This window comes from Cimex lectularius, unplaced genomic scaffold (genome assembly GCF_000648675.2).
Source record: "Cimex lectularius strain Harlan isolate CLEC.00 unplaced genomic scaffold, Clec_2.1 scaffold4, whole genome shotgun sequence".
NCBI lineage: Eukaryota > Metazoa > Arthropoda > Insecta > Hemiptera > Cimicidae > Cimex > Cimex lectularius.
In genome coordinates, this window is record NW_019392723.1 from 1,603,925 (window position 1) to 1,624,862 (window position 20,938).

Consider the following 20,938-nt stretch of genomic DNA (forward strand, 5'->3'; position numbering starts at 1 on the left):
GTTTAATAAAATAATTAAAATAGTAATACAAAGTAATTGTAATTGGAAGTTTTACTAATCAAAATGCGTGGTGATTAGTGACCGTTAGTCAATGATCATTCAGAAATCGTGAGATGCGGTCTGGTGTGATGTAGGTTTCAGAAATACATTTTCTTTATCGTGCCAACGTTTCGATCTTTATTGAGATCATCTTCAGAGCCTGGGATTGTTTAAATTTAACAAATACATGTAGGATGTGGAAAAAGTGAATATATACAATGCAAAAAAAAATATATTTTTTTTATATTCAATCAAAGTATTTCTACTCACTCAAAGTGTTTGTTTTCTGCGTACGCAATAAAGATCGAAACTTTCGCACGATAAAGAAAATGTTTTTCTGAAACCTACATCACACCAGACCGCATCTCACGATTTCTGAATGATCACTAATAAAAATGTTCAAGCTGACTGTTTTAGTAATGCACTAGTCAGCTGATGTTTGAACGTATGGGAAGAACTATCGTTTCTTGTTCGCGCAATCTTTCATTTTTTGAAAGTCTTTTGTTGATCGCGTAGTGACTTGTGTTGAGGCTTGGGATCTACTACACTCAGCAAAATAGGTAATACGTAATAGACGAACAAGGCCGTTCCGGCAAGGAAAAAGCACGACTGATAGCAGGAGAAATTGTCAATAAAATGAATGGATCCTTCTTGTCAATTTCCATTATGATCGTTTCTACAAGACACTTCTGAAGCAAATTAAGTCCTATTTATCGAAACAAGAGACTCACACAAACCCTCAGTTATGTCATTTCGCTCCAGGAAAAAGCTCGGTCCCACAAAGCGAACCAACAATACAAAAATTGTTGGAAAAATCTGGGATACTCTCAAATAGTATTAACAGTTCTTATTAATTTTTAAGGATAGCATTATGCTGATTAAAAGTGGCTAATAGCCGGCTAGAGGGAGTCATATAAATGGGCCAGAGGTCTTTCTCTGGCAAAGTTCTACTACTATTTTCTGGTGGAAAGAGGGAATGAGCCGATAAAACAGTTCTGACTCGAAAATAATTTTTATTACAGTCCATTGGTGTATTAAAATTGAGTTGTACCAGGAGATTTGACGTCGCTTCGATCTCTTCTGCTTATAATGGGCAGATATGAGAAAAGTGATCAACGCAAGTGGGATTTCTCAATCCCTCGTCCAATTTATTATTCTCCTTCCCACGGTTCAGCCGTCAAATAAATGAATATCAATTTTTGATAGTTGCAAAAATCAAATGATGTCACAACCAAAAAACTTGGGATATAAGTCTTTTCTAAGTCACGATAAAGTTTTAGATTAAGAAAGCATGAGTTTTTAAATTTTTTTTCAAATAAATAATTTATTTGTAGCCTGTACATATAAGAATAGATACGAAAATTTGTGTTTATATGATTTTTTTCTTACGGTAAAAACAGCGATGGCAAGCACAGCACCCTGAGGATACAGGGTAAAAGAAACCTGCCAACGATTTCAATATGATGGGTTAAGGAACGACCAGGTCTCAGGATGATACAGTGTAGATAATGCTCGAGCACTTAGGGTATGGATCGAAAATTCGGTGTGAAACTTTTGGAAGCGTCGTCAGTTCGTTGATAAAAGAAGCCTTGTGGTCTTTGTAGGCAGAGAGGTTGATGACGTAGTAAGGAGATTTGACAATTTGTCTGAGGACTTTTGACTGGAAGGACAGGATGGGGCGAATATTGGATGGCTTATAGGAACCCAACAATTCCTGTTTTGAGTGTCAAGACTGATTTCGGTTCTAAACGCTTTTTTCATTATAAATGTGTTACCGTTTTCCCCATTCAGTCTCCACTTCTTTCACCAGGTTTTGATAAACTCAAGTTTCTTGTATATTGGAGGTTGCTTGAATAGAATTCGTGCAGGAACACAGAATTGCAATGATAATGATGAATCGGCAGTGCAAATAATAAACAAGATGGGACCTAGTCGGCACCCTTGTGGTACGCCAGGTTCTATTGGTTAATAACTGAGCTCCTTGTTGATATAAAGTAGAGGTAAAGACTGTTCTGTTATATAAATGTACACTGTTCACTCAGTTTTGACCTCCATTTCTTGAACCAGACTATGTGATAACCCAAGATGTTCTTGAACGTTGGAGGATGCTTGGATAGGATTCAGGTTAGAAGACAGAATTGCAATGATAATGGTGGAGAATCAGCAGTGTAAATAGTAAGTAAGATGTGGGACACCGGCTTGTTTCTGCTTGATATCTGACTGCCTGTATAAAAAACCTGCTCTTTTGAGGCTGGAGTTGGAAAAGTTAAGCTACATACAATTCCATATCGCGATGGAGAACCAGTCTTGGCATATACAGCTCGTTCTATGTGATAATCCAAAGACCTTTCTCAAAATATTATTTTTGCGACGAGGTAGATGAAATTTGCCACATCTTGCCGCTGGACAAAATGTGTGGCACAGCGAGAAATATGCTACAGGCTCTATCAACGTTGGAATGTCCCCACAACCATGAAACACTGCTTATGTCAGGATGCAGTGACATACACTGCAAAATTTATGAATACATGACGTGTCAACTTTCGATATGATCCATCATTCTTCTGCCGGCGATAAGTAATCACATTCAGCTCCTTACTATCTTATCCTCTCGTAAGGATTTCGGCGGCGATGGGGGGCGCGTCGTTGGCCGGCCAGGAAAGCACAAATTACGTTATCCCCAGATTTCTGAAGAGTATGGTCCTTTCCCATAAGATTATAAATGGTTTCCATCAACACCGTAGGAAAGGTATCTGTTTCTTTAATAAATAACAATAACAAATTTGCAAGTAGAGTATTTTGGTGCCTCCTGATCTCTTTGTTCGTATTTCTGACTAAAAGGCTTGGCCTGGAATCAAAAGAATGTTTTTTTTTTAGGTTGTGGTCTGTTAGGTATTGTGTAAGGATTTCACAGTCTGCTGTCTAGATATTAAATTCATTCCTAAGTATCTGACTTGAGTGGAAGTCGGTGCTTGTTCTTCATATACAATGGAAGGTAAGACTGGCTTGTCAATGTAAATGTACGTTGTGTACATTTTTCCTCATTCTCGTCCTCAACTTTTTGCACCAGTCTTTGAGCAACTAAAGGCGTACTTGGATATTTGAGATCGATTGGATAAGATTTTGTTTAGAAGATATTGCAGTGCCATCTACATAGGTGGTATTGATGTTGTTGGCATGTGCCGGGATATGAGCAGTGAAAATGGTAATCAGGGTGGGTCCAAGAACCCTTGTGGGCCGCCGGCTTGCATCGGTCGGTATTCGTTGTACCACATTCTGAAAGCGTGTTCAGTTATATAAGATTCAAGGAAAAGGTTTAATCCTTACTTTATAATCTATGCTTTCGTTCCAGACCATATCAAAACGAACCACATCGAGAAACCCAAGAAATATCCATGGGTCCTGCTGTCACCTAATATTTCATTATTTAGCCATTAAGCTGAGCTTTTTTCTTGAACGTGTGAATGAGAAATGATATATTATATATGAGATTGAGTAAAGATTAATGTTCATAGTGTTACCTGATATGGCTCCTGTAAATTCTCTATACATGTATATTTAAAAAAACACAATACAACCTAACGTAAAAAGCTTTTTTTGTCAGAACAAAAACTCATCATTCAAACCGTACTTTTCCTCATATTGGAAAATAATTTGTGCCGTAGTGGCATTATGAGTGGGTAGAAGAGGTGAAATTATTGGAGGGAGGCGAAGTGTGTCTTCATGTAAGTAATTATTTTGATTTATATTTGGCGAGTGCCGGAAAGACCAAGGAAAGTTCGATATTTATCTTTTAACTCCTTTCGGTTCCGTTTACCAATATTGCTCTTTCCCCATATAGTAATTCAATGCGATCCTCTTTTTATGAAAACGCGAATAAACCTGGGTTTTGTGTTTTTAATGGAAGTCAACCGATTCTACTGATGTGCAACGGTTCATTGGGGACGTGTTGTCGTGACATCGCAAACCATCTTAAACAACCGGTAATGTCGAGCGGTTCAGCCTAATCTCAGAAACCACTTTCCTCCGTCACAGGAAATTCATCGTTTACTACATCTTATCATAATATTGCAATGAATTCTCAACTGTCAAGAAATCCCATAAGATGGATGCAACTTTTAAAGTGTTTTTCTTAATTTAATGGCTTATTAATTGTATTATTCTATAACAATGTTCGTCAAAAGACATGTCATTAGGATTATATAATTAGTTTTTTTTGTTGGTTTAACGGCGAGAAAGACCAACACTTATGAAACACTAGGATGTCTTGCGGGTTAGTCTACTCTTTAAATCAGAACACTCCAGGCAATTCCTTCTAATACAAATGGAATAATTATAATGTGGAGTCATTTTAACATTATCGTCGTTTTTGTGATTTGCGACGATAACCAAAGGATTTTGGAAAATGAAAATATTGAGAAAAAATTATTTTTTCATTTTCCCAAAGTTTGTATTCGCGAGTGTTTCGGTATTCGCCGAAACTATCAACTTTATTTTGGGCTAAACAAAAAATTCAACCTACTTCAAAACCAAAAACTAAGTCACTGTAAGTAAATTAGAATCGGAGAATTAATTATTTTTTATTTCATCCTTGTTTCTCTCACTTATAATGACATAATTTGTAACCTTGGTTAAAATACGATAAAATAAAAACATTAACCGTTCTAACGGTTGTAATAACATTGCATTTCAGTCAATTCTCGATGAAATATGAATTTTCAAATGGAACATGGGACATCAAAGAAAAAAATTGTCTCAATCCAGCCCAAAATTTCTATTATTTTGTTCCTATAAAAATTCGTGTTTAAACAATTTCAACGGGGTTTAAAATGAATCCAATTTTTTTCTCAAAAATAAAATTTTTTGAACCGTTTATAACTGATAGCTACTTATCGTTTTTATAGTTTTATTCCGTCAAATTAAACTATTTGAATTTCAATTAAACTTTTTTTATTATAAAATTGACCATTTTTAATGTCAAATTATCCCCTTTATATTTTCAAATCAGCCATTTTTCATTTCAAATTAATCCTTTTTCATTACAATTCGAACTTGTTAATTTCAAATTAACCCAGTTTAATTTCAAATCAACCCTTTCTTTACAGGAATAAAAGAGCCTTACGTAAAGTAAAATTCCTGTATATTTTCGATTTTTTATTGCAAAATAATTGCGCTCTTAAGATGGGCGCACACTAGGCCGATAGTGCGGAGCCGCGCGGAGCCGAGCTGGAGAAGTCGGCAGACTTCTGGAAGCTACCTAGTGTGCGCCCAACTTAACTTTAGAAGACCATATAAATATTAATTACAATTAAAATTCTTAAGGATTCATCTCTTAATTTGGAAATTTTTAAATAATATAAATTGGTTCTTTTCTGAAATATCATGGGACGAGTAATTTCAATTAAAATTGAAAATTACACAAAATAAAAATTCTTCTATTAACTCGAATTTTTTTAAAATATTATATGTTTGTTCTATAAATTTATTATTTTTTAAAATTTGCAAATATACAGGAATTTTTTTGCATGCTTATATTTTATACTATCTTTTAAATTTTTATTGCCGTAAAAAAACGTTGACTTGAAATGAAAAAGTGTTAATTTGAAGTTAATGATAGGCAAGTTGAAAATTAAAAAAGTTTAATTTGGGGTTAAAAAAGGTTAATTTGATCTTAACTGGGTTCACTTGAAATTACAAAAGGTAATTGAAGTTCAAATGGGTTCATTTGAAATTAAAAAGGTTTAATTTTAAATAAGAAAATGTTGATTTAAAATTAAAAATGTTAATATGACGTTTTAATCTCATGTAATATATTCTTGTTTTTTATTTTCTCATCTTAAGTTTTAAAAAATCGACTGAAATAGAATAACCTTGCAGTACATGCAAACAAAAGGCAGGTAGAAATATTTTTAAAAAGTACGTAATGTTCTTTTAGGTTGGTTAGGGATCGTGATTTTATAGGATTATAAAAACAGATAATATATTAAAAATGCACCATTTTACCTGCATACCATTTATGATATGATACAATCCTGACCAAATACCATAAATTCCACAACTTCTAGTCACTCTTGATGTTTATTGGACAAAAAATAAAAGTACTCTTGACATTTAGCTTTTGTAGAAAAATGTTTATTTATATTGATATACACACTCGAATGACCCTTTGTCTGACTGTAATTAAATTAGGATTTCGTTTTAGATATACCTCCCGGCTTTATTGATGTTTAATCAAACGTCGAAACCGAGTTTGTCTTTGTACTGAAGGTCTCGTGTATACAATAGTTATCTTCCAGCCGAAAAAAATAAAACTTCATGTTATAGTGGAATGCTACTCTCCACAATGTAACAAAAGTTATATTTAATAACTTAATAATACGCAAGAGAAATCTGAAGAAATTCGTATCAATTGGCGTGTAACGATAGGTGCTATCCCAGGTTTATAAAAAAAGTATTGCTACATGTATTCCCCTTAAAAATAAAAAGGAATAATTTAATTTCACGGTTGTAGGTCCGTGTAAAAAAAATTATTTACTTTACTTTTATAATTAATTGGACATTGCGGCCCAGTTGGCTATTTGTAATGAAAAATTACTTTCCCTCAATCAATATTTATTTTTTTTGTTTTTAAATCAATTAATCATTCAACATGTTGGATGTTTATCTTTTTTTTTATTTTATGGCGTCTAAAATTGTATATTCAAATTTATATGTAGTATTTTTTTATATTTGTATAAATATCATGTCACGAAACATATTTAAAATTTAAAACAATTTTGGAAAGTGACAAACGTAAATAGTGGCAGACAGTACAAGCTTTATCGTATTCGTTTTGTTAAAAAATCTTTTTTTTTATGAAACTTTTCCTATTAATTTTTTTATACTATACGTAATGAAACATCAGAATGAGCCAATGAATGAATATCGTTTTATTTAAAACATTTTAAGCCATTGAATCCAGTGTAAAACAACACTTCAGACAATATATATTGAAGAGTACCTTGCTATTTGAAATAATTAAGCTTCTATTCTTATCTCACTATACTGGGGTTCACGATTCTTGGAATTTTTCCTAATAAGCCCGTAATAAAAAAATTATTGAAGGGAACATAAGTTAATAATAATAATAGCGTTTTTCCGCCTAATTAACCCTTTTTCACTTCAAATTAACCTTTTTTCATTTTAAATTAACTCCATTTAACTTCAAATTAACCCTTTTTAACTCCAATAAAACCTTTTTAATTTCATATTTACCCTTTTTACATCAAAATAACCTTTTTTACAATAAAAACTTAAAACCGCAAGTAAATTGATCATGATCCAAATTAAAAGTAATTGGTATAAAAACAAATTAATGTTCTACTAATAAATTAGAGGTTTAAAAAAATATAAATATTGGTTTCTCGTAGTTTTTTCCAAATTAACCTTTTTAATTTCGAACCATTCCTTTTTAATTTCAAATTATCCTTTTTTTATATTAACCTTTTCATAACTTCAAATTAACTCTTTTTAATTTTAAATTAATCCTGTTTAATTTCATATTTACCCTTTTTACTTTCAAAATAACTGTTTTATTGAACGTTAGAACAACGTATAAACAACATAAAAATCATCTAGAATCAACAGTAAACGTTATGTACAATTCATACTCTTTTTTCCAAAATTAAAAATCCCACAATAGTTACAAATAAATCTGATGTATCTGGTATCTTTTTAGGGATTTCTATAAGGTTATTAAGTATANCAAAGCCGTCTGATGTAATTTACAAAATCAATTGTATAATTTGTCCGATTTGTCCGGCAACTTACTTCGGAATTACATACCAATACCTGGATAAGAGGGTAAAATAACATATTTATGATTGCAAAAAACCGATACGAAATCCTAAATCACTCGCTACTCACCATTTTGAACTACAACACAACTTCGATTTCAACAATCCAAAAATATTAAAAACAGAAGGAAACAAATATAAAAGTAACTTTTTAGAAATGGTTCATATATAACGATCATTGCACTCCACACATCAAATAATTCTACATAGTCTAATTTCAACAATTTATCTCTCCTTTCCATAATAATCCCAGTCTATAATAACCCTGACGGGATAAACAGGTCCGAACATAAAACCATTACCCCTTTTTTCCCATTGTCGGCCCCTTTCATCTCAAAGAAGCCGACTCCTAGTAGAAAAATGGATTTCTATCCCTACTTTCTTCTTCACATCTTCAAAATCAAACATATATAAATAAAAATAAAACAACATATATAACAAAATAAAAAACAATATCTAACTAACACTCAACACGATACACAACAATGACACATCTGCACAGAAAACACACTTTGAATGAGTACAAAAACTTCGATTAAACCTAAAACTTCTATATTGTGTACATTACATTAATTCCTTTTCACATCTTACATTATACATTTGTATAATTTAAGCCATATTGTATAAATTCATTTTTCTAACATTTACAGAACAGACACGTGTAAACTCAGTCGCAGCTACGCTAATATCATTAATCAAATTCAATATCAATAACATACATCATCATCACATCACACAAAATGTATAAAACAATCATCACATTCCAAACATCAAATATTTTTACATAGTCTAATTCTACCACAATTTGGCTTTCCTCTCCCTAATTATCCCAGTCTATATAATCCTGAAAGGATAACTAGGACGAACAATTACCCATTTTTTCCTATTGTCGGCTCAGTCGGCTCCTTTCAACTCAAAGAAGCCAACTCCTCACATAAAAATGTCTTTCTATTCCCGACTTCCCTCCCCACCCCTTCAAAATCCAATATATATAAACATAAAACAGCAATATCGCACTGACACTCTCAACACGACACAGAAGTATGACACATCTACACGGGAAACAAACACTTTGAGTGAGTACAAATACTTTGATTGAATCTAAAATTTTCTAACATTGCATAAATTCATTTTTTTCACATCCACATTTGTAAAATTTGAACAATGTTTATAAACCCCAGGCCCTGAAGATGATGTCAATAAAGATCGTTGTCACGGTAATGAAAATGTTTCTCTAAACCTACGTCACACCAGACAGCATCTCACGATGTCCAAATAATCATTATTACTATTATTGTTACCCTTAGATGCATGTTTTTCCAATAAATTGAAAATTAGTGTTCTTGGGTTATATTTCCCAAATAATTACATATATGACTATATTGATAGAATTGTTTGCTGTATAATAAATAAAAACCAGAGTGAGAATGAAAAATAAAAAAACGTGTAACACCACCCACATATAAACTCAATATTCCCACCCATACGCGGTTAAATATATCAACTGAACGCTTTTAATTATACAAATCTTGTATTATGTTTAAAAAAAGTACAAGACTTGAATTATGTTTTGTAATTTTATTCCACCTCTTTAGCCAAGTTCATAAAATGATTAAAATAAACCTTCAATACGGGACTTAAAATTGACGAAAAAAGATAATATTAAAGAGGATGATAATGGATGACATTTGGCCAAGGTAAAGTGAAACAGTGCATGAGGGGAATAAAAGTCCGCCTGGAAAATTTCGTAGGGGGAGGCTAGAACGGTAATTCCGTCGTAGGCGGTTCTCTTAATTAATTCAACGTCGAGTACACAATGTTATAGATTTATCCTCTAATCACATCTACCAAATTTATTAGGCATTCTGTTAATATGTATAAAGTGTGTAGGGAGGTTTCCCTCGACGTCGTGCATGCTTGTCCATCACTAATGTCGTACGTGACTCGTTTTCTAAACTGCTGATTTATCAGGTCTTACAGGAACAATGTCTTCTTACCTACTCAATAACAAGCGTCTTAATGTATCTTCTTTTGTCACCCTTATCACATTCCCTTATAACAATATCAGCCCTCGTTTCCTATTCAGATTTTTGAAATGAAAAATGTCCCATCTTTTCTCTCATTTTTTCAGTTTTGGCGCGTTTGTCTGTGTGACTTATCCCCGTAAGAACATCACCTTCTTTAAAATACCAAACGCATTTTTCCCAACATAAATAATAAGTTTAAAGTTTAAATTTGTTTTCGCTTTCTTGTTTTAAGTTCAAGTATATATAAATTTTTAATACTATATTTTGTAACCCTCGTATTTCTTCATATTCCTCCTTATGACTAGGCTTACAATACACATTCAACTTCAATTCCCAATATAATATATGATGGTAAATCGTGGTTCTTATATAAAGTTGATTGTTCGTAGTTTTTCCAATCAGAAAAAAAATATTTTACAGAACATTCTGGTCCGTCCACTCCGTTTGGCCCCTGAGAGAGCATCTATTTTTGTAAATGTTGCAAAAGTGGACATAGGAACCTTCTCCTCTGCCATATTGATTTCGAACAAATCAATCGACAAAATAGGAAATACAGAAGCCATACAGTCATTAAGAGAAGGATTGAGTCGGTTAAACTGACTAAGAAACTAGGAAAAGTACAATAAGCCAAAACCTCCTGAAGAGAAGGATCGAGTCAATTTAACTAAACTAAAAATCTAGGAAAAATGCAATAAGTCATAAAGAACACATGTGAAAGATCGAGTTTATCGAACTGAACTAAGGCACATGGAAAAGGTAAGACAGAAACCCCTTAAGAGAAGGATAGAGACAATCGAATTGAACTAAGTATGCAAATAGGAAAAATACCAGAAACATCGTAAAGTAAGGATCGAGCCAATTGAACTGCACTAAGGAACTAGGAAAAGTACAGTAAACCAGAAACTCCTTAAGAGAAGGATAGAGTTAATTGAACTGATATAAGTAACTAGGAAAATTATAATAAGCCAGAAATTTCTTAAAGTAAGAATTGATTCAATCGAACTGAACTAAGGCACATGGAGGAGTACACTAAGCCAGAATCCCCTTAAGAGAAGGATAGAGTCAAATTGAATTGAACTAAGCAACTAGGAAATGTACAATAAAACAGAAACATTTTAAAGTAAGGACCGAGTCAATCGAACTGAACTAAGGAACTAGGAAAATTACAATAAGCCAGAAACTTTCCAGTCTAGAAGCAACTCAGCGGTAGAAAAATTCAGAGCCGTTAGGGATTACGTCCAGTTATTGTCAGATATTAAGAATAATAGCAAAATTACCCTCATTTGGAAATCATCACATACAGGGCAGAGCGGCAACAAGAATGTAGAATTTGGTCGAGGAATGTTTGATGAGGACATTTATTTACTGAACTCTTTTGTGACATACCAAATCAATCAATGCGTTAAGAATAAGTTCTTGGTTCCATCCAGGACAGCAGCATGCGAAAAAGTTAATTAAAAGTATTAAGCCTAAAACCTATTAAACTAGGATCAGAAAGATAGACGGACTACGTGCCAGCAGAGAAAAGCAGATATTGTCAGGTGTAAGAAAAAGAGAAAGAAGAAAGAGCAGAACACGGTTTATGTTGGTACGGTTATTTACAGAGATAAAGATTCCTTATTTTGTTGGAGGTAAAACCTGAAGAACCATCTCAGAAATTAATAATAAAACGGCTAAACTTCGGACATGGTAGGACTAAAATGATAGTAGGACACCAGATTCTGAAGGCATATAGACACAGAGCATAAAAAAAGCCGTTGAAGAAAGGAATAGCAATGGCTGAAGGACTATCGCAGAAACTAACTACCGAATTACTAAACCTAAAACCTGTTAAGACGAAAATAATACTAGGACACTGCAATTCTAGAGGCACAAAGACTCGGAGCACAAGCAACCTGTGCGGATATTGTCGAAAAGAACAAGGAACAAACCTATGCAGGTTGAGATTTGTTATCCTAGGAGAGGAAAAGCCTATGCACAAAGGATATACTGCAGCCTTTGACAAATCTTTGGTATCTTGTAACGAAGGGCTCTAGATAATAAGGGAAATTACACAATAAACTGAAGTTGGAGTGATGCGCAAGGGCCAAATTACCTTTAACCTACAACATTAAACCTTACCAAATTCATTAGAGTTCGTGGTCCGATTGAACAAATAACTTCTTTCCCATTAATTAATCGTTATGAAAGGTAGGTTGAGATAAAAAAGTCAGTGTCACGAGCGGAATTCGAACCCGCGACCTTCGGCTAAATACGCCGCTGCCCTACCACTTGAGCTATCGTGACTTCGGTCCACTCGGACACCAACTTCCCATCTCAAACCGAAGGTCGTGGGTTCGAATCCTGCTCGTGACACTAACTTTTTTATCTCAACCAATACCTTTCATAAAGATTAATTAATTAAACCTTATTTTTTTAATAAATTTAAAGTACGCATTAAGAATCGGTAATTAAACTAAATCAACCTCTCAGTTTTATTGAAAAAAGCACATTGATGAAGCAACTGAGATTAATCATGAAAATTACAATTCCTCGCGGTCAGTTTAACCAAATCACGGTTTATTTCCGCGTAAACCAAAAAGGATGGTAACGACAGGCCTTCACAACAGGAAACCAGCCTCAATCACAAACGCCCTTATAAAATATTCGTTACAAGTGCGATCCTAGTGATGTATCGGTCGGATCTCTTCTCGTTCCATATTAGAATGACATATTATCATCCGATATACAACACCATACAACACCTGTTTCCTAATTCAATTAACCACAATAATAAATGACATGTTAGCATCGAAGTTGATTGTTCATTAGGCTACGATGGGGACGCATCTGTGTAAATCAAACACCTTACGGTCTTAATTATTCATTGGAACCAAAACAAATGGAGTTTACCAAATTATTTCAGTATTCCCATATTGTAATCTAATCAACTGTTTTATTTACTTGAATAGTGTTCTTTTAATAAAGCTAATTTGAACATACCGCCTACTAAAATTTGAATAAAATTTTATTTTTATAAAAAATTGAACTAAATGGTTTCAAACAAGCGAAAGCAACGCAAGCAAAAGAGGATGACACAGACCATATTCTGGTGGACACTGGAAAATAAGATGAACAAAAACTGGAGAAACGTAAGAGAGCAACACAATTTGAAGAGGATCATACAGAAATGAATTACTAGATTAAACATTTCGCCCAGCAAAATTTCAAAATTGAGACTTGCAGTTAGTTAAAACCGCACAAATACTATGTGTTAAGGATCAGGTGGATCAGGAGGTTAGATCGTCGAGGTGTGGTTCCGAAGAACGGGGGTTCGAATCCCATCCTTAGCAATGACTTTTTTCTCAAATCTCATATTCAAAAATTAGTAATTACAGAATAGAACGGAACTCGATAAATAAGCAATATTTTATATGTTTTGAATCCCGTCTGATTTACATGATTGAACTATATGATCTATATGATGTCACGATATGGACAAAAAAGGGAATTGCAAAAACAATGTGTTGCGATAGAAAAGTCGATGTCTCGGGAATCATAGTCACGGTGGCTCAGGAGTTTAGAGCGCCGGGGTACAAGTCGGAGGACCGTGGGTTCGAAGCCAATCCGTCACATTGACTTAACTTTCAGATCTCGTGTTCAAAAATTGGTAAAATGATTATTTGGCAATCGTGAGATGCGGTCTGGTGTGACGTAGGTTTTAGAGAAACATTTTCTTCATCGTGCAAACGTTTCGATCTTTATTGAGATCTTCTTCAGGGCCTGGGATTTATAAACATTCTTTAAATTATACAAATACATGTAGGATGTGAAAAAAATGAATATATACAATGCTAGAAATTTTAGACTCAATCAAAGTATTTGCACACACTCAAAGTGTTTGTTTTCTGTGTAGAATATACAATGTAAGCTAATAAATTTTGACCAGATCGTTGGAATTATTTTAAGTCCAAACTGATTCAGATACTGTAGTCACTTAAAGTATCAATGGAACTTCAGTTAACGATTTATTAGCACAACCTATTCAAACAAAGGGAAACAATTTGATTTCCAAAGTTTTCCACAATACGACAATAGACTTGTACAATTACTAATCGTTCGCTCTGACTGATAAGTTCGATTCGATAAAAAATCCAATTATGAACCAAAAAAACCTTACTTTTTTTTAATATAAAACACTCTTAAACGAGCGTATGAAAATTCATTAGAATTAAAAATTATATAAAATTAAATATAAAAGTAAATGATCCTTCTTTTAATTTGAAAATTAAAAAAATAGTTTCTTATCTAAAATACCACATTGATATCAATTACATTTAAAATTATGTTATATAAAATCAATCATAAAAATTACGTGTGTGGTGTTTAGTGACCGTTAGCCAATGATTATTTGGAGATCGTGAGGTCCTGACCACAGGTCTGGTGTGACATAGGATTAGAAAAACATTTTCTTTATCGTGCCAACGTTTCGATCTTTATTGAGATCATCTTCAGGGCCTATAATTTATAAACATTGTTTAAATTTTACAAATACATGTAGGATGTCAAAAATTAATGAATTAAATAAATTAAAGATCCCACACCAGTAACAAACAATTCTGACGGAATTTATAAAATCAATGGTTTACATTGTCCGGCAACTTACATCGGTATTACATCCCAATATCTGGATAAGAGAGTAAAGCAACATATCTATGACTGCAAAAATCCCAAACAAAATCCTACACCATTGGCTACCCACCATTTTGAATATAAACACAATTTCGACTTAAACAATTCAAAAATATTACACACAGAACAAAACAAACACAAACGTAACTTTTTAGAAATGGTTTACATCAACAGGGATAAACACAGCATCAATTACAGAACAGACACATGTAAACTCAGTCGCAGCTACGCTAATATCATTAATAAAATTCAATATCAATAACATACATCATCACATCACACAAAACGTATAAAACAATCATCACATTCCACACATCAATTATTTTTACATAGTCCAATTCTACCACAATTTGGCTTTCCTCTCCCTAATTATCCCAGTCTATATAATCCTGAAAGGATAACTGGGACGAACAATTACCCATTTTTTCCTATTGTCGGCTCAGTCGGCTCCTTTCAACTCAAAGAAGCCAACTCCTCACATAAAAATGTCTTTCTATTCCCGACTTCCCTCCCCACCCCTTCAAAATCCAATATATATAAACATAAAACAGCAATATCGCACTGACACTCTCAACACGACACAGAAGTATGACACAACTACACGGGAACACTTTGAGTGAGTACAAATACTTGCATTGAATCTAAAATTTTCTAACATTGCATAAATTCATTTTTTTATCTAAAAAATTTTCTAGCAATGTATAAATTCATTTTTTTAATCTAAAATTTTCTAGCATTGTATAAATTCACATTTTTTTCACAACCTACAGGTATTTGTAAAATTTAAACAATGTTCATAAATCCTACGGCCTGAAGATGATCTCATAATAAAGATCGAAACGTTTGCATGATAAAGAAAATGTTTTTCTAAAACCTACATCACACCAGACCGCACCTAATGATCACCAAATAATAAAAATTAAGGATATATCTTTTTATTTAAACAGAAATTCATTTGAGAATTTTAAGCAAATATAAATATGTTTCTTATCTAAAATACCACATTACATTTTACAGTTAAAATTAAAAGTTATATAATTAAATATAATATTTGTGATTTATTTACATTAATAAAAAACCTTAGGTCAAAATAATATTTTATTTCTCTTTTTTTCCATCCTGATATTCTCACTTGGAAGTACGATAAAATACTTACCTGATAGAATATACAAAATTAACGGTATTGTAGTTCGTTAAGAAGAATGATTTTGTAAGGAGGATCCTTTAATAAGCTAGAATGGAAACGATTCGTCAACTTTTTATAGTTTAAATTAAAAAAAAAATATGATAACCATTGGGTCAAAAAGACTTATTTCTCTTTTTGTTTTTTCCGCCCAGTTTTTCTCGCTTGGAGGTATGTTAGATACAGAGCTTTCCGATGTTCTTTAGGGCAGCTGCTGTATTCCCCATGGGTAAAACGTTACTTTGTCAAAAAAGGAAAGACATCTCTATTCTCGGTTTTAAGGGGTTGTAATTTTTAACATTTTCCGATTGTTTTTTGTCTATAGACATCGTTAATGTTTTTTTCATAGGAAAAGCTCTTCGACGAAGGAATGTGAAATTTTCATGTTTTCTATCAATCTGATACCCCGTTTTAGAAAGTGCGGTTAAACATAAATAATAAATAGATTCCATGTTGCAGTTAATCTTATTATAGTTGTTTTCGCCCTGGGGGTTAAGCATCGGGTGAGACCTATCTCAGTGTCTAATGAACAATTTAGCCAAGTTCTATTTTTAACTTTTGCTGCTTGTTGATTTCTCGAATTAACGTGAACCAACATGGAGCAATTTAGGAAATGATTTACACCGGATTAATTTTAAACCGATCAATCCGACCATTTTATTTTTTTTTTTTTTTACAAAACCATACAGAAAATTTTTTAATTAGATTTTTATGAGGTCTTATCAACCCACTAAATGCCGGTATATTTGAAAAAAAAATGTTAATATGACGGGTTAGCTGAGCTGCTAGTTTCGAACCCGGGACCTTTACATTTCAGTGATGGCCGCCATTTTAACGCTAAAACTGTTGCTTCCACCGACATCCCAAATGTTGTTGTTATGTGAAATTTTCAAGGATACTCGATAATAGTGTCGCATTTTTTTTAAGTTTCTTCCTTCTTTCCTTATAACATAACTAAAACTTTTAATGGGGTCAAATGGTAAATAACTGTGAGAGTAAAAAATGTTGTCTCTCATACCTGTGACTCCATCATTATACAGCTAACTGATCGCAAGGACGACGCTGAATCAGTCTAGCAGATTTCGAAGAAAGATGTAATAGATTATTAATGGGTCAACTTGAGAATATAATTTCGTGTGGATTCGGCAAGGTCTAACTACATAGGGGATGGTTTAGACATAGACGTGAGGTGGCAAATAGACCAAGCTCTTTTAACCTTGGGTCGACCTGAATCTTATCCTATCTTAAAATTAACAAGTCTTATTGTTAGTATTAAATATTGTATGGAATACTTTGGATTGGCAGGATTGCGGTATAGGTTGGAGTTCAAGTCCATCGATAGGAGGAAGTTTTTTGTTTAAGTCAGTGTTCCTTTTTACCGTCAAATTAACCTTTTTTAACTTTAAATTAACCTTTTTTAACTTCAAATTAACAATTTTTTATGTTATAATTAGGCTTTTTTAACTTCAAATTAACAATTTTTTATGTTAAAATTAGGCTTTTTTTAACTTCAAATTAAATTTTTTCACTTCAATTTACCCCTTTTTAACTTCATATCGACCATACTTTACTTTAAACTAACCATTTTTTAAATTCAAATTCATCATTGACATTTCTTGCTACAATTTTTCCCGTTTTGACTTCAAATTAACCTTATTTTAGTCAAATTAATCATTTTTAACTTTAAATTAATCTTTTTTTTGTTGCTTGCTGGGGAGCAATCAAAAACCTAAGTGTGAAATATAATTATGTAAAATAAAATTCCTGTACTATTGTAAATTTTTAAAATACAATATAATTGAGCTCTTATAGGAGCATATGAAAATTAATTACAATTAAAATTTAAAATTATATAAAATTAAATATAAANAGCCTCATTCGATAGAGACCAGCTGAAGTTATACTCATCAGCAAATATCCCACACCCTACACCAATTTCATTTTTAGACCCTTCGGTATAAAAAACTTTATAATTGGAATAGTTATTTAAAATTCGCAAGAATTCTGCCTTGATTAATATCACTATTATTATTAAATTAAACAATTTTATAGACTAATTATTTTATATTTTTAAAAATATTTAATAATTATTAGAATCATTGGTTTTTATATTTAATTTTAATCACTATATCTCCAATTAAAAGTTGGATTTTTATTTTTATACTTAATTTTATATAACTTTTGATTTTAATTGTAATTTATTCTTATGTGGTTTTCTAAGAGCTCAATTATTTTATTTTCAAAACCCAAAAATCAATAATGCAGAGGTAAGTTACTTTACATACCTTCTCCTAAGATTTTTTTAAACTTTTAAACCTTAACTTTTTTATATAGAAAAGGTTAATTTGAAGTTAAAAAAGTTTAATTTAAAATTAAGCAAGATTAATTGGTTATTAAAAATAGTTTGAGTTAAACATGGTTACTTGGTTCATAAAAATGTTAATTTGAATTTAAACCAGTTAAAAATGGTTAATTGACCAAAAAAGCTAATGCTTTTTTTCTATAGGATCAGTTTAGAGGATTAAAGAGCCATGACCATTTTATATCCCTGTATAGTCAGTGTATGGGTGTTTCAGTTCAACTTTTTGTTTAGGTATTATCCTTAGTACCGTACGATTGCCTTTGATATAGAAAATTGTGGCTAAACTCTTTTTTACTGTGCTCAGTCAAAACATACTGGATATGTTTTGGTATATGGTCTACACTCTTCACCTCAAAGATGTAGAAAGGTTTAAAAAGAGAAAAAAGGTCTTAATTGAATAAATTTTACGATTTCCGCGGTTGCTCCCATGGCTCACAATCAGTTTTATTTCTCAGGCGGAACGTTTTCGGGCTTGTAAATCTGGAAGGCTGTGGGTCGCTGGAGTTCTGATGATGAACTTATCTGGCTGAATTAACCCTCCGAACTCAGATGGCGGTTGTCACGGTACCTGACTGTCATCTATCTGACAGTAACTTAGAACCTCTCCCTGAATTTGACGTGTAACTCTTAACTGTTTGTGCTGGATCCCCTAATGATGACTGCCGACTTAAACTAAAAGTGGGAGTTGTTCAGTTGATGCGTCTGGGAGTATGCTGGCCTTACAATCTGTCTGAGGTCCCTGTTACTCGATGGCTATATGGCTAATGCTTTACAGTAAAGAAAATATATGTTTAGTAAGGAGAAAGGAATTACCTGCGACATCAAAGGAAGAAAACTCGAGAAGGACAAAAACGGTGATTTTTACATTGGTAGATAGCAGTTTGTATGTCTGTGAAGATTTTTATGCCTGGAAAAGGACGGAAGGACATTGCGAACATTTTTCAATAGGATAAGGAGGGTTAGAGAACGTGGCTACTGGAAGAAGTAGGATTAGGAATTTTATTTAGAGGTTTCAGAATAGCTTTCTTCTATGATTCAGGAAATATCGAGTTCTCTAAGGAAAGATCTAGGTCTGTTGGAGAGTTGTTTTAACGAGTTAAAACCCAAGTTTAAATATAACGCAATTTTTTTTAGATAAATGGAAGATTATAAATGAATTTTATTATATTTATTTATTTTTTATTACATTTAATTTTATTTTTATGGAAAATCTTATCCGATGAAAATATTAAACTGGCCAAAACACCTAAACTTGACTTGAACACTGGGTGTTTTTTTAAATATGCAGGAGAAAGGCAGGAGAGCACGAGGGAGTGGGCGACTCCTATCCCACTGGCCGAAATTCCACCTTGCACTCAGGAAAGGGGCTGGCGTTCAAGTCTCTCAAACTCCATATAAAACTGGAAAACTCCCAAAATACCGGTTGTCAAATATCGCCCTACTTTATTATTTCCGTGCCCTTTTATTATTATTAATTAGTTTGCATTGTAATTTAATCTCGTGATTGCTAAAAAACAAAACATTATTTGAAAATTTCCAAAACTTGAGTGATAATTATAATGATGTGACATTATGTGACTTATTCCCTAGATACATTTGATCAGTTGGGATGAAACAAATGTTTTCAAAATTCAACAATTCATTGTACTATGAACTATTAATGATGTATGAAGTAAGAAAATCCGCTAATAGGTCGACATAAATCTTTCAATTGAGATGTAACTCCTCTTTTCAAAAGTGTACTATTTGCTGAAAACTGATTCCAATTTCTTTTGGAATACAAATTTGCCAAAAACGTACACCCATCAGACAACGGATTAATAAGCCTTTGATTTTTTTTCCCACACCGCAAACCACGGGAGGAAATATCACGACATTTAATTTCGTTCTTTGAGGCTTTCTTTGCTGAAAGCAGGTCAATTACCTACAACTTTTTGCGGCATACCAAATTGCCAAAAACAGTTCAATCAGACAGAGGACATATTAACCCCTGAGTTTATAGAAAAAGTCCCATTTGTAAATATGTTGGAGACCCTTACAATGATGAGTCGCCGAGTCAACGCCTAAACGAAGCGGCCACCAACGCCCTAAATCCACCGTTCAATGTGATTGTATGCCAGGACAGTGTTATGCGAAATAGTTCATGGCATCTCAAAACTAACGTCGTAACTACTAAACCTAAAACTAAAATTTAAACAGGACTGCTGACTACATACTGCAGACGCCAGAGGCTTATGCTTACACTAAAGCAGCAACTAGCCTGGGCAGATATTGCCAGGAAGAAGAAGAAACAGCGGGACACGTCTTCTGTTGGTGTAATGGCCTATACCGACAAAATATTCCTTCTCCTGAAGTTACTTGGAAAAGTTACGATCTCATTACTGGCATTAGAAACTGTTAAGACTAGAAATATATTTGGACAAGTGTGACACTGCGCTTTGGACGCACATATACAGGTTCGGGGCAGCAGCGTGTGAAGATGTTGCCGGATGCAGAAGAAAAACCAGAAGCCTCTGTGGTAAAAGGACTTTGCTGGCTGAATTACTCGTTCAGCCAGTAGGAAATTCCTACTCGTTGGAGTGGAAAAGCTCAGGCTCGAAGCACACNCACCCGAGCTATCGTGACCTCTCACGATGTCACGATAGCTCAGGTGGTAGAGCAGCGGCGTATCTAGCCGAAGGTCGTGGGTTCGAATCCCTCTCGTTCCATTAACTTTTTTTCATCTCAACTAAAAACCTTAATTAATTGTAATGATTTAATTGGTCAAGCGGACCACGAAATTAGTGAATTTAAATATCAATAAAGTTTAGATTTTATGTTA

General features: G+C 33.1%; 1 protein-coding gene across 1 annotated transcript in view; it reads left to right on the top strand.

Annotated features, from left to right (window-relative positions):
- LOC106671105 (peroxidasin-like protein) overlaps nt 1-20,938 on the top strand; it is a 96,532-nt gene that overhangs the window by 37,759 nt on the left and 37,835 nt on the right. The window lies entirely within an intron of this gene.